The sequence below is a fragment of the Watersipora subatra genome, chromosome 11, assembly GCF_963576615.1.
Source record: "Watersipora subatra chromosome 11, tzWatSuba1.1, whole genome shotgun sequence".
Lineage (NCBI taxonomy): Eukaryota > Metazoa > Bryozoa > Gymnolaemata > Cheilostomatida > Watersiporidae > Watersipora > Watersipora subatra.
This window is the reverse complement of record NC_088718.1, coordinates 18062166-18076143: the sequence shown is the minus strand read 5'-3', so window position 1 is coordinate 18076143 and position 13978 is coordinate 18062166.

Sequence of the window (13978 nt, the reverse complement as noted above, 5' to 3'; positions counted from 1 at the left end):
ATTTCTAGCATGTTTGGATGAAATTGGAAATTTACATTTTTCAGTGTTGTCAGACGTTTGTAATATTCTCACAATAAGCTAATTAGCTCAATTGGAGCATATCTAGCATGTTTGGTTGAAATTGAAAATTTACATTTTTCAGGTTTGTCAGTCCTTTGTAATATTCTCACAATAAGCTAATTAGCTCAATTAGAGCATTTCAAGCATGTTTGGTTGAAATTGGAAATTTACATTTTTTACTTTTGGCAGACAATTGCAATATTCTCACAATAAGCTAATTAGCTAAATTGGAGCATTTCTAGCATGTTTGGTTGAAATTGCATAGTTACATTTTTCACTTCTGTCATACAATTGCAATATTCTCACAATAAGCTAATTAGCTCAATTGGAGCATTTCTAGCATGTTTGGTTGAAATTAGAAATTTACATTTTTCAGTTTCGTTAGACGTTTGTAATATTCTCACAATAAGCTAATTAGCTCAATTGGAGCATTTCTAGCATGTTTGGTTGAAATTAGAAATTTACATTTTTCAGTTTCGTTAGACGTTTGTAATATTCTCACAATAAGCTAATTAGCTCAATTGGAGCATTTCTAGCATGTTTGGTTGAAATTGGAAATTTACATTTTTCACTTTTGTCAGACAATTTCAATATTTTTTCAATAAGCTAATTAGCTCAATTGGAGCATTTCTAGCATGTTTGGTTGAAATTGGAAATTTACATTTTTCAATTTTGTCAGACAATTGCAATATTCCCACAATAAGCTAATTAGCACAATTGGAGCATTTCTAGCATGTTTGGTTAAAATTGGAAAATTACATTTTTCAGTTTTGTCAGACGTTTGTAATATTCTCACAATAAGCTAATTAGCTCAATTGGAGCATTTCTAGCATGTTTGGTTGAAATTCGAAATTTACATTTTTCACTTTTGTCAGACGTTTGTAATATTCCCACAATAAGCTAATTAGCTCAATTGGAGCATTTCTAGCATGTTTGGTTGAAATTGGAAATTTACATTTTTCACTTTTGTCAGACAATTGCAATATTCTCACAATAAGCTAATTAGCTCAATTGGAGCATTTCTAGCATGTTTGGTTGAAATTGGAAATTTACATTTTTCAGTTTTGTCAGACGTTTGTAATATTCTCACAATAAGCTAATTAGCTCAATTGGAGCATTTCTAGCATGTTTGGTTGAAATTGGAAATTTACATTTTTCACTTTTGTCCGACGTTTGTAATATTTTGACAATAAGCTAATCAGCTCAATTGGAGCATTTCTAGCACGTTTGGTTGAAATTGGAAATTTACATTTTTCACTTTTGTCAAACAATTGCAATATTCTCTCAATAAGCTAATTAGCTCAATTGGAGCATTTCTAGCATGTTTGGTTGAAATTGGAAATTTACATTTTTCAGTGTTGTCAGACGTTTGTAATATTCTCACAATAAGCTAATTAGCTCAATTGGAGCATTTCTAGCATGTTTGGTTGAAATTGGAAATTTACATTTTTCACTTTTGTCAGACAATTGCAATATTCTCACAATAAGCTAATTAGCTCAATTGGAGCATTTCTAGCATGTTTGATTGAAATTGGAAATTTACATTTTTCAATTTTGTTAGACGTTTGTAATATTCTCACAATAAGCTAATTAGCTCAATTGGAGCATTTCTAGCATGTTTGGTTGAAATTGGAAATTTACATTTTTCACTTTTGTCAGACGTTTGTAATATTCTCACAATAAGCTAATTAGCTCAATTGGAGCATTTCTAGCACGTTTGGTTGAAATTGGAAATTTACATTTTTCACTTTTGTCAAACAATTGCAATATTCTCTCAATAAGCTAATTAGCTCAATTGGAGCATTTCTAGCATGTTTGGTTGAAATTGGAAATTTACATTTTTCACTTTTGTCAGACGTTTGTAATATTCTCACAATAAGCTAATTAGCTCAATTGGAGCATTTCTAGCATGTTTGGTTGAAATTGGAAATTTACATTTTTCAGTTTTGTCAGACGTTTGTAAAATTTTTACAATAGGCTTATTTGCGCAAGTTGAGCATTTCTAGCGTGTTTGGTTGAAATTGGAAATTTACATTTTTCACTTTTGTCAGACAATTACAATATTCTTACAATAAGCTAATTAGCTCAATTGGAGCATTTCTAGCATCTTCGGTTGAAATTGGAAATTTACATTTTTCAGTGTTGTCAGACGTTTGTAATATTCTCACAATAAGCTAATTAGCTCAATTGGAGCATTTCTAGCATGTTTGGTTGAAATTGGAAAATTACATTTTTCAGTTTTGTCAGACGTTTGTAATATTCTCACAATAAACTAATTAGCTCAATTGGAGCATTTCTAGCATGTTTGGTTGAAATTGGAAATTTACATTTTTCACTTTTGTCAGACAATTTCAATATTTTTTCAATAAGCTAATTAGCTCAATTGGAGCATTTCTAGCATGTTTGGTTGAAATTGGAAATTTACATTTTTCAATTTTGTCAGACAATTGCAATATTCCCACAATAAGCTAATTAGCACAATTGGAGCATTTCTAGCATGTTTGGTTAAAATTGGAAAATTACATTTTTCAGTTTTGTCAGACGTTTGTAATATTCTCACAATAAGCTAATTAGCTCAATTGGAGCATTTCTAGCATGTTTGGTTGAAATTCGAAATTTACATTTTTCACTTTTGTCAGACGTTTGTAATATTCCCACAATAAGCTAATTAGCTCAATTGGAGCATTTCTAGCATGTTTGGTTGAAATTGGAAATTTACATTTTTCACTTTTGTCAGACAATTGCAATATTCTCACAATAAGCTAATTAGCTCAATTGGAGCATTTCTAGCATGTTTGGTTGAAATTGGAAATTTACATTTTTCAGTTTTGTCAGACGTTTGTAATATTCTCACAATAAGCTAATTAGCTCAATTGGAGCATTTCTAGCATGTTTGGTTGAAATTGGAAATTTACATTTTTCACTTTTGTCCGACGTTTGTAATATTTTGACAATAAGCTAATCAGCTCAATTGGAGCATTTCTAGCACGTTTGGTTGAAATTGGAAATTTACATTTTTCACTTTTGTCAAACAATTGCAATATTCTTTCAATAAGCTAATTAGCTCAATTGGAGCATTTCTAGCATGTTTGGTTGAAATTGGAAATTTACATTTTTCAGTGTTGTCAGACGTTTGTAATATTCTCACAATAAGCTAATTAGCTCAATTGGAGCATTTCTAGCATGTTTGGTTGAAATTGGAAATTTACATTTTTCACTTTTGTCAGACAATTGCAATATTCTCACAATAAGCTAATTAGCTCAATTGGAGCATTTCTAGCATGTTTGATTGAAATTGGAAATTTACATTTTTCAATTTTGTTAGACGTTTGTAATATTCTCACAATAAGCTAATTAGCTCAATTGGAGCATTTCTAGCATGTTTGGTTGAAATTGGAAATTTACATTTTTCACTTTTGTCAGACGTTTGTAATATTCTCACAATAAGCTAATTAGCTCAATTGGAGCATTTCTAGCACGTTTGGTTGAAATTGGAAATTTACATTTTTCACTTTTGTCAGACGTTTGTAATATTCTCACAATAAGCTAATTAGCTCAATTGGAGCATTTCTAGCATGTTTGGTTGAAATTGCAAATTTACATTTTTCAGTTTTGTCAGACGTTTGTAATATTCTCACAATAAGCTAATTAGCTCAATTGGAGCATTTCTAGCATGTTTGGTTGAAATTGGAAATTTACATTTTTCAGTGTTGTCAGACGTTTGTAATATTCTCACAATAAGCTAATTAGCTCAATTGGAGCATTTCTAGCATGTTTGGTTGAAATTGGAAATCTACATTTTTCAGTTTTGTCAGACGTTTGTAATATTCTCACAATAAGCTAATTAGCTCAATTGGAGCATTTCTAGCATGTTTGGTTGAAATTGGAAATTTACATTTTTCAGTTTTGTCAGACGCTTGTAATACTCTCACAATAAGCTAATTAGCTCAATTAGAGCATTTCAAGCATGTTTGGTTGAAATTGGAAATTTACATTTTTCACTTTTGTCAGACAATTGCAATATTCTCACAATAAGCTAATTAGCTCAATTGGAGCATTTCTAGCATCTTCGGTTGAAATTGGAAATTTACATTTTTCAGTGTTGTCAGACGTTTGTAATATTCTCACAATAAGCTAATTAGCTCAATTGGAGCATTTCTAGCATGTTTGGTTGAAATTGGAAATTGACATTTTTCACTTTTGTCAGACAATTGCAATAATCTCACAGTAAGCTAATTAGCTCAATTGGAGCAATTCTAGCATGTTTGGTTGAAATTGGAAATTTACATTTTTCACTTTTGTCAGACAATTGCAATATTCTCACAATAAGCTAATTAGCTCAATTGGAGCATTTCTAGCATGTTTGGTTGAAATTGCAAATTTTCATTTTTCAGTTTTGTCAGACGTTTGTAATATTCTCACAATAAGCTAATTAGCTCAATTGGAGCATTTCTAGCATGTTTGGTTGAAATTGGAAATTTACATTTTTCAGTGTTGTCAGACGTTTGTAATATTCTCACAATAAGCTAATTAGCTCAATTGGAGCATTTCTAGCATGTTTGGTTGAAATTGGAAATTTACATTTTTCAGTTTTGTCAGACGTTTGTAGTATTCTCACATTAAGCTAATTAGCTCAATTGGAGCATTTCTAGCATGTTTGGTTGAAATTGGAAATTTACATTTTTCACTTTTGTCAGACAATTGCAATATTCTCACAATAAGCTAATTAGCTCAATTGGAGCATTTCTAGCATGTTTGGTTGAAATTGGAAAATTACATTTTTCACTTTTGTCAGACAATTGCAATATTCTCTCAATAAGCTAATTAGCTTAATTGGAGCATTTCTAGCATGTTTGGTTGAAATTAGAAATTTACATTTTTCAGTGTTGTCAGACGTTTGTAATATTCTCACAAAAAGCTAATTAGCTCAATTGGAGCATTTCTAGCATGTTTGGTTGAAATTGGAAATTTACATTTTTCAGTTTTGTCAGACAATTGCAATATTCTTACGGTAGGCTTATTTGCGCAATTTGAGCATTTCTACCATGTTTGGTTGAAATTGGAAATTTACATTTTTCACTTTTGTAAGACAATTGCAATATTCTCACAATAAGCTAAATAGCTCAATTGGAGCATTTCTAGCATGTTTGGATGAAATTGGAAATTTACATTTTTCAGTGTTGTCAGACGTTTGTAATATTCTCACAATAAGCTAATTAGCTCAATTGGAGCATTTCTAGCATGTTTGGTTGGAATTGAAAATTTACATTTTTCAGGTTTGTCAGTCCTTTGTAATATTCTCACAATAAGCTAATTAGCTCAATTGGAGCATTTCTAGCATGTTTGGTTGAAATTGGAAATTTACATTTTTCACTTTTGTCAGACAATTTCAATATTCTCACAATAAGCTAATTAGCTCAATTGGAGCATTTCTAGCATGTTTGGTTGAAATTGGAAAGTTACATTTTTCACTTTTGTCAGACAATTGCAATATTCTCACAATAAGCTAATTAGCTCAATTGGAGCATTTCTAGCATGTTTGGTTGAAATTAGAAATTTACATTTTTCAGTTTCGTTAGACGTTTGTAATATTCTCACAATAAGCTAATTAGCTCAATTGGAGCATTTCTAGCATGTTTGGTTGAAATTGGAAAATTACATTTTTCAGTTTTGTCAGACGTTTGTAATATTCTCACAATAAGCTAATTAGCTCAATTGGAGCATTTCTAGCATGTTTGGTTGAAATTGGAAATTTACATTTTTCACTTTTGTCAGACAATTTCAATATTTTTTCAATAAGCTAATTAGCTCAATTGGAGCATTTCTAGCATGTTTGGTTGAAATTGGAAATTTACATTTTTCAATTTTGTCAGACAATTGCAATATTCCCACAATAAGCTAATTAGCACAATTGGAGCATTTCTAGCATGTTTGGTTAAAATTGGAAAATTACATTTTTCAGTTTTGTCAGACGTTTGTAATATTCTCACAATAAGCTAATTAGCTCAATTGGAGCATTTCTAGCATGTTTGGTTGAAATTTGAAATTTACATTTTTCACTTTTGTCAGACGTTTGTAATATTCTCACAATAAGCTAATTAGCTCAATTGGAGCATTTCTAGCATGTTTGGTTGAAATTGCAAATTTACATTTTTCACTTTTGTCAGACAATTGCAATATTCTCACAATAAGCTAATTAGCTCAATTGGAGCATTTCTAGCATGTTTGGTTGAAATTGGAAATTTACATTTTTCACTTTTGTCAGACAATTGCAATATTCTCTCAATAAGCTAATTAGCTCATTTGGAGCATTTCTAGCATGTTTGGTTGAAATTAGAAATTTACATTTTTCAGTGTTGTCAGACGTTTGTAATATTCTCACAATAAGCTAATTAGCTCAATTGGAGCATTTTTAGCATGTTTGGTTGAAATTGGAAATTTACATTATTCAGTTTTGTCAGACGTTTGTAAAATTCTTACAGTAGGCTTATTTGCGCAATTTGAGCATTTCTAGCATGTTTGGTTGAAATTGGAAATTTACATTTTTCAGTTTTGTCAGACGTTTGTAAAATTCTTACAGTAGGCTTATTTGCGCAAGTTGAGCATTTCTAGCATGTTTGGTTGAAATTGGAAATTTACATTTTTCACTTTTGTCAGACAATTGCAATATTCTCACAATAAGCTAATTAGCTCAATTGGAGCATTTCTAGCATCTTCGGTTGAAATTGGAAATTTACATTTTTCAGTGTTGTCAGACGTTTGTAATATTCTCACAATAAGCTAATTAGCTCAATTGGAGCATTTCTAGCATGTTTGGTTGAAATTGGAAATTTACATTTTTCACTTTTGTCAGACAATTGCAATAATCTCACAGTAAGCTAATTAGCTCAATTGGAGCAATTCTAGCATGTTTGGTTGAAATTGGAAATTTACATTTTTCAGTTTTGTCAGACAATTGCAATATTCTCACAATAAGCTAATTAGCTCAATTGGAGCATTTCTAGCATGTTTGGTTGAAATTGGAATTTTACATTTTTCACTTTTGTCAGACAATTGCAATATTCTCTCAATAAGCTAATTAGCTCATTTGCAGCATTTCTTGCATGTTTGTTTGAAATTAGAAATTTACATTTTTCAGTGTTGTCAGACGTTTGTAATATTCTCAAAATAAGCTAATTAGCTCAATTGGAGCATTTTTAGCATGTTTGGTTGAAATTGGAAATTTACATTTTTCAGTTTTGTCAGACGTTTGTAAAATTCTTACAGTAGGCTTATTTGCGCAATTTGAGCATTTCTAGCATGTTTGGTTGAAATTAGAAATTTACTTTTTTCACTTTTGTCAGACAATTGCAATATTCTCACAATAAGCTAATTAGCTCAATTGGAGCATTTCTAGCGTGTTTGGTTGAAATTGGAAATTTACATTTTTCAGTTTTGTCAGACGTTTGTAATATTCTCACAATAAGCTAATTAGCTCAATTGGAGCATTTCTAGCATGTTTGGTTGAAATTGGAAATTTACATTCTTCACTTCTGTCAGACAATTGCAATATTCTCACAATAAGCTAATTAGCTCAATTGGAGCATTTCTAGCATGTTTAGTTGAAATTGGAAATTTACTTTTTTCACTTTTGTCAGACAATTGCAATATTCTCACAATAAGCTAATTAGCTCAATTGGAGCATTTCTAGCATGTTTGGTTGAATTTGGAAATTTACATTTTTCAGTGTTGTCAGACGTTTGTAATATTCTCACAATAAGCTAATTAGCAAAATTGGAGCATTTCTAGCATGTTTGGTTGAAATTGCAAATTTACATTTTTCACTTCTGTCAGACAATTGCAATATTCTCACAATAAGCTAATTAGCTCAATTGGAGCATTTCTAGCATGTTTGGTTGAAATTGGAAATTTACATTTTTCAATTTTGTTAGACGTTTGTAATATTCTCACAATAAGCTAATTAGCTCAATTGGAGCATTTCTAGCATGTTTGGTTGAAATTGGAAATTTACATTTTTCACTTTTGTCAGACGTTTGTAAAATTCTTACAGTAGGCTTATTTGCGCCATGTGAGCATTTCTAGCATGTTTGGTTGAAATTGGAAATTTACTTTTTTCACTTTTGTCAGACAATTGCAATATTCTCACAATAAGCTAATTAGCTCAATTGGAGCATTTCTAGCATGTTTGGTTGAATTTGGAAATTTACATTTTTCAGTGTTGTCAGACGTTTGTAATATTCTCACAATAAGCTAATTAGCAAAATTGGAGCATTTCTAGCATGTTTGGTTGAAATTGCAAATTTACATTTTTCACTTCTGTCAGACAATTGCAATATTCTCACAATAAGCTAATTAGCTCAATTGGAGCATTTCTAGCATGTTTGGTTGAAATTGGAAATTTACATTTTTCAATTTTGTTAGACGTTTGTAATATTCTCACAATAAGCTAATTAGCTCAATTGGAGCATTTCTAGCATGTTTGGTTGAAATTGGAAATTTACATTTTTCACTTTTGTCAGACAATTGCAATATTCTCACAATAAGCTAATTAGCTCAATTTGAGCATTTCTAGCATGTTTGGTTGAAATTGGAAATTTACATTTTTCACTTTTGTCAGACGTTTGTAATATTCTCACAATAAGCTAATTAGCTCAATTGGAGCATTTCTAGCACGTTTGGTTGAAATTGGAAATTTACATCTTTCACTTTTGTCAAACAATTGCAATATTCTCTCAATAAGCTAATTAGCTCAATTGGAGCATTTCTAGCATGTTTGGTTGAAATTGGAAATTTACATTTTTCACTTTTGTCAAACAATTGCAATATTCTCTCAATAAGCTAATTAGCTCAATTGGAGCATTTCTAGCATGTTTGGTTGAAATTGGAAATTTACATTTTTCACTTCTGTCAGACGTTTGTAATATTCTCACAATAAGCTAATTAGCTCAATTGGAGCATTTCTAGCATGTTTGGTTGAAATTGGAAATTTACATTTTTCACTTTTGTCAGACAATTGCAATAATCTCACAGTAAGCTAATTAGCTCAATTGGAGCAATTCTAGCATGTTTGGTTGAAATTGGAAATTTACATTTTTCACTTTTGTCAGACAATTGCAATATTCTCACAATAAGCTAATTAGCTCAATTGGAGCATTTCTAGCATGTTTGGTTGAAATTGGAAATTTACATTTTTCACTTTTGTCAGACAATTGCAATATTCTCACAATAAGCTAATTAGCTCAATTGGAGCATTTCTAGCATCTTCGGTTGAAATTGGAAATTTACATTTTTCAGTGTTGTCAGACGTTTGTAATATTCTCACAATAAGCTAATTAGCTCAATTGGAGCATTTCTAGCATGTTTGGTTGAAATTGGAAATTTACATTTTTCACTTTTGTCAGACAATTGCAATAATCTCACAGTAAGCTAATTAGCTCAATTGGAGCAATTCTAGCATGTTTGGTTGAAATTGGAAATTTACATTTTTCACTTTTGTCAGACAATTGCAATATTCTCACAATAAGCTAATTAGCTCAATTGGAGCATTTCTAGCATGTTTGGTTGAAATTGGAAATTTACATTTTTCACTTTTGTCAGACAATTGCAATATTCTCTCAATAAGCTAATTAGTTCATTTGGAGCATTTCTAGCATGTTTGGTTGAAATTAGAAATTTACATTTTTCAGTGTTGTCAGACGTTTGTAATATTCTCACAATAAGCTAATTAGCTCAATTGGAGCATTTTTAGCATGTTTGGTTGAAATTGGAAATTTACATTTTTCAGTTTTGTCAGACGTTTCTAAAATTCTTACAGTAGGCTTATTTGCGTAATTTGAGCATTTCTAGCATGTTTGGTTGAAATTGGAAATTTACTTTTTTCACTTTTGTCAGACAATTGCAATATTCTTACAATAAGCTAATTAGCTCAATTGGAGCATTTCTAGCATGTTTGGTTGAAATTGGAAATTTGAATTTTTCAGTGTTGTCAGACGTTTGTAATATTCTCACAATAAGCTAATTAGCTAAATTGGAGCATTTCTAGCATGTTTGGTTGAAATTGCATAGTTACATTTTTCACTTCTGTCAGACAATTGCAATATTCTCACAATAAGCTAATTAGCTCAATTGGAGCATTTCTAGCATGTTTGGTTGAAATTGGAAATTTACATTTTTCAATTTTGTTAGACGTTTGTAATATTCTCACAATAAGCTAATTAGCTCAATTGGAGCATTTCTAGCATGTTTGGTTGAAATTGGAAATTTACATTTTTCACTTTTGTCAGACAATTGCAATATTCTCACAATAAGCTAATTAGCTCAATTGGAGCATTTCTAGCATGTTTGGTTGAAATTGGAAATTTACATTTTTCACTTTTGTCAGACGTTTGTAATATTCTCACAATAAGCTAATTAGCTCAATTGGAGCATTTCTAGCACGTTTGGTTGAAATTGGAAATTTACATTTTTCACTTTTGTCAAACAATTGCAATATTCTCTCAATAAGCTAATTAGCTCAATTGGAGCATTTCTAGCATGTTTGGTTGAAATTGGAAATTTACATTTTTCACTTTTGTCAAACAATTGCAATATTCTCTCAATAAGCTAATTAGCTCAATTGGAGCATTTCTAGCATGTTTGGTTGAAATTGGAAATTTACATTTTTCACTTCTGTCAGACGTTTGTAATATTCTCACAATAAGCTAATTAGCTCATTTGGAGCATTTCTAGCACGTTTGGTTGAAATTGGAAATTTACATTTTTCACTTTTGTCAGACAATTGCAATATTCTCATAATAAGCTAATTAGCTCAATTGGAGCATTTCTAGCATCTTCGGTTGAAATTGGAAATTTACATTTTTCAGTGTTGTCAGACGTTTGTAATATTCTCACAATAAGCTAATTAGCTCAATTGGAGCATTTCTAGCATGTTTGGTTGAAATTGGAAATTTACATTTTTCACTTTTGTCAGACAATTGCAATAATCTCACAGTAAGCTAATTAGCTCAATTGGAGCAATTCTAGCATGTTTGGTTGAAATTGGAAATTTACATTTTTCACTTTTGTCAGACAATTGCAATATTCTCACAATGAGCTAATTAGCTCAATTGGAGCATTTCTAGCATGTTTGGTTGAAATTGGAAATTTACATTTTTCACTTTTGTCAGACATATGCAATATTCTCTCAATAAGCTAATTAGCTCATTTGGAGCATTTCTAGCATGTTTGGTTGAAATTGGAAATTTACATTTTTCAGTGTTGTCAGACGTTTGTAATATTCTCACAATAAGCTAATTAGCTCAATTGGAGCATTTTTAGCATGTTTGGTTGAAATTGGAAATTTACATTTTTCACTTTTGTCAGACGTTTGTAAAATTCTTACAGTAGGCTTATTTGCGCAATTGGAGCATTTCTAGCATGTTTGGTTGAAATTGGAAATTTACATTTTTCACTTTTGTCAGACGTTTGTAATATTCTCACAATAAGCTAATTAGCTCAATTGGAGCATTTCTAGCACGTTTGGTTGAAATTGGAAATTTACATTTTTCACTTTTGTCAAACAATTGCAATATTCTCTCAATAAGCTAATTAGCTCAATTGGAGCATTTCTAGCATGTTTGGTTGAAATTGGAAATTTACATTTTTCACTTTTGTCAAACAATTGCAATATTCTCTCAATAAGCTAATTAGCTCAATTGGAGCATTTCTAGCATGTTTGGTTGAAATTGGAAATTTACATTTTTCAGTGTTGTCAGACGTTTGTAATATTCTCACAATAAGCTAATTAGCTCAATTGGAGCATTTCTAGCATGTTTGGTTGAAATTGGAAATTTACATTTTTCACTTTTGTCAGACAATTGCAATAATCTCACAGTAAGCTAATTAGCTCAATTGGAGCAATTCTAGCATGTTTGGTTGAAATTGGAAATTTACATTTTTCACTTTTGTCAGACAATTGCAATATTCTCACAATAAGCTAATTAGCTCAATTGGAGCATTTCTAGCACGTTTGGTTGAAATTGGAAATTTACATTTTTCACTTTTGTCAGACAATTGCAATATTCTCTCAATAAGCTAATTAGCTCATTTGGAGCATTTCTAGCATGTTTGGTTGAAATTAGAAATTTACATTTTTCAGTGTTGTCAGACGTTTGTAATATTCTCACAATAAGCTAATTAGCTCAATTGGAGCATTTTTAGCATGTTTGGTTGAAATTGGAAATTTACATTTTTCAGTTTTGTCAGACGTTTCTAAAATTCTTACAGTAGGCTTATTTGCGCAATTTGAGCATTTCTAGCATGTTTGGTTGAAATTGGAAATTTACTCTTTTCACTTTTGTCAGACAATTGCAATATTCTCACAATAAGCTAATTAGCTCAATTGGAACATTTCTAGCATGTTTGGTTGAAATTGGAAATTTACATTTTTCAGTGTTGTCAGACGTTTGTAATATTCTCACAATAAGCTAATTAGCTAAATTGGAGCATTTCTAGCATGTGTGGTTGAAATTGCATAGTTACATTTTTCACTTCTGTCAGACAATTGCAATATTCTCACAATAAGCTAATTAGCTCAATTGGAGCATTTCTAGCATGTTTGGTTGAAATTGGAAATTTACATTTTTCAATTTTGTTAGACGTTTGTAATATTCTCACAATAAACTAATTAGCTCAATTGGAGCATTTCTAGCATGTTTGGTTGAAATTGGAAATTTACATTTTTCACTTTTGTCAGACAATTGCAATATTCTCACAAAAAGCTAATTAGCTCAATTGGAGCATTTCTAGCATGTTTGGTTGAAATTGGAAATTTACATTTTTCAGTTTTGTCAGACGTTTCTAAAATTCTTACAGTAGGCTTATTTGCGCAATTTGAGCATTTCTAGCATGTTTGGTTGAAATTGGAAATTTACTCTTTTCACTTTTGTCAGACAATTGCAATATTCTCACAATAAGCTAATTAGCTCAATTGGAACATTTCTAGCATGTTTGGTTGAAATTGGAAATTTACATTTTTCAGTGTTGTCAGACGTTTGTAATATTCTCACAATAAGCTAATTAGCTAAATTGGAGCATTTCTAGCATGTTTGGTTGAAATTGCATAGTTACATTTTTCACTTCTGTCAGACAATTGCAATATTCTCACAATAAGCTAATTAGCTCAATTGGAGCATTTCTAGCATGTTTGGTTGAAATTGGAAATTTACATTTTTCAATTTTGTTAGACGTTTGTAATATTCTCACAATAAACTAATTAGCTCAATTGGAGCATTTCTAGCATGTTTGGTTGAAATTGGAAATTTACATTTTTCACTTTTGTCAGACAATTGCAATATACTCTCAATAAGCTAATTAGTTCATTTGGAGCATTTCTAGCATGTTTGGTTGAAATTAGAAATTTACATTTTTCAGTGTTGTCAGACGTTTGTAATATTCTCACAATAAGCTAATTAGCTCAATTGGAGCATTTTTAGCATGTTTGGTTGAAATTGAAAATTTACATTTTTCAGTTTTGTCAGACGTTTCTAAAATTCTTACAGTAGGCTTATTTGCGTAATTTGAGCATTTCTAGCATGTTTGGTTGAAATTGGAAATTTACTTTTTTCACTTTTGTCAGACAATTGCAATATTCTCACAATAAGCTAATTAGCTCAATTGGAGCATTTCTAGCATGTTTGGTTGAAATTGGAAATTTACATTTTTCAGTGTTGTCAGACGTTTGTAATATTCTCACAATAAGCTAATTAGCTCAATTGGAGCATTTCTAGCATCTTCGGTTGAAATTGGAAATTTACATTTTTCAGTGTTGTCAGACGTTTGTAATATTCTCACAATAAGCTAATTAGCTCAATTGGAGCATTTCTAGCATGTTTGGTTGAAATTGGAAATTTACATTTTTCACTTTTGTCAGACAATTGCA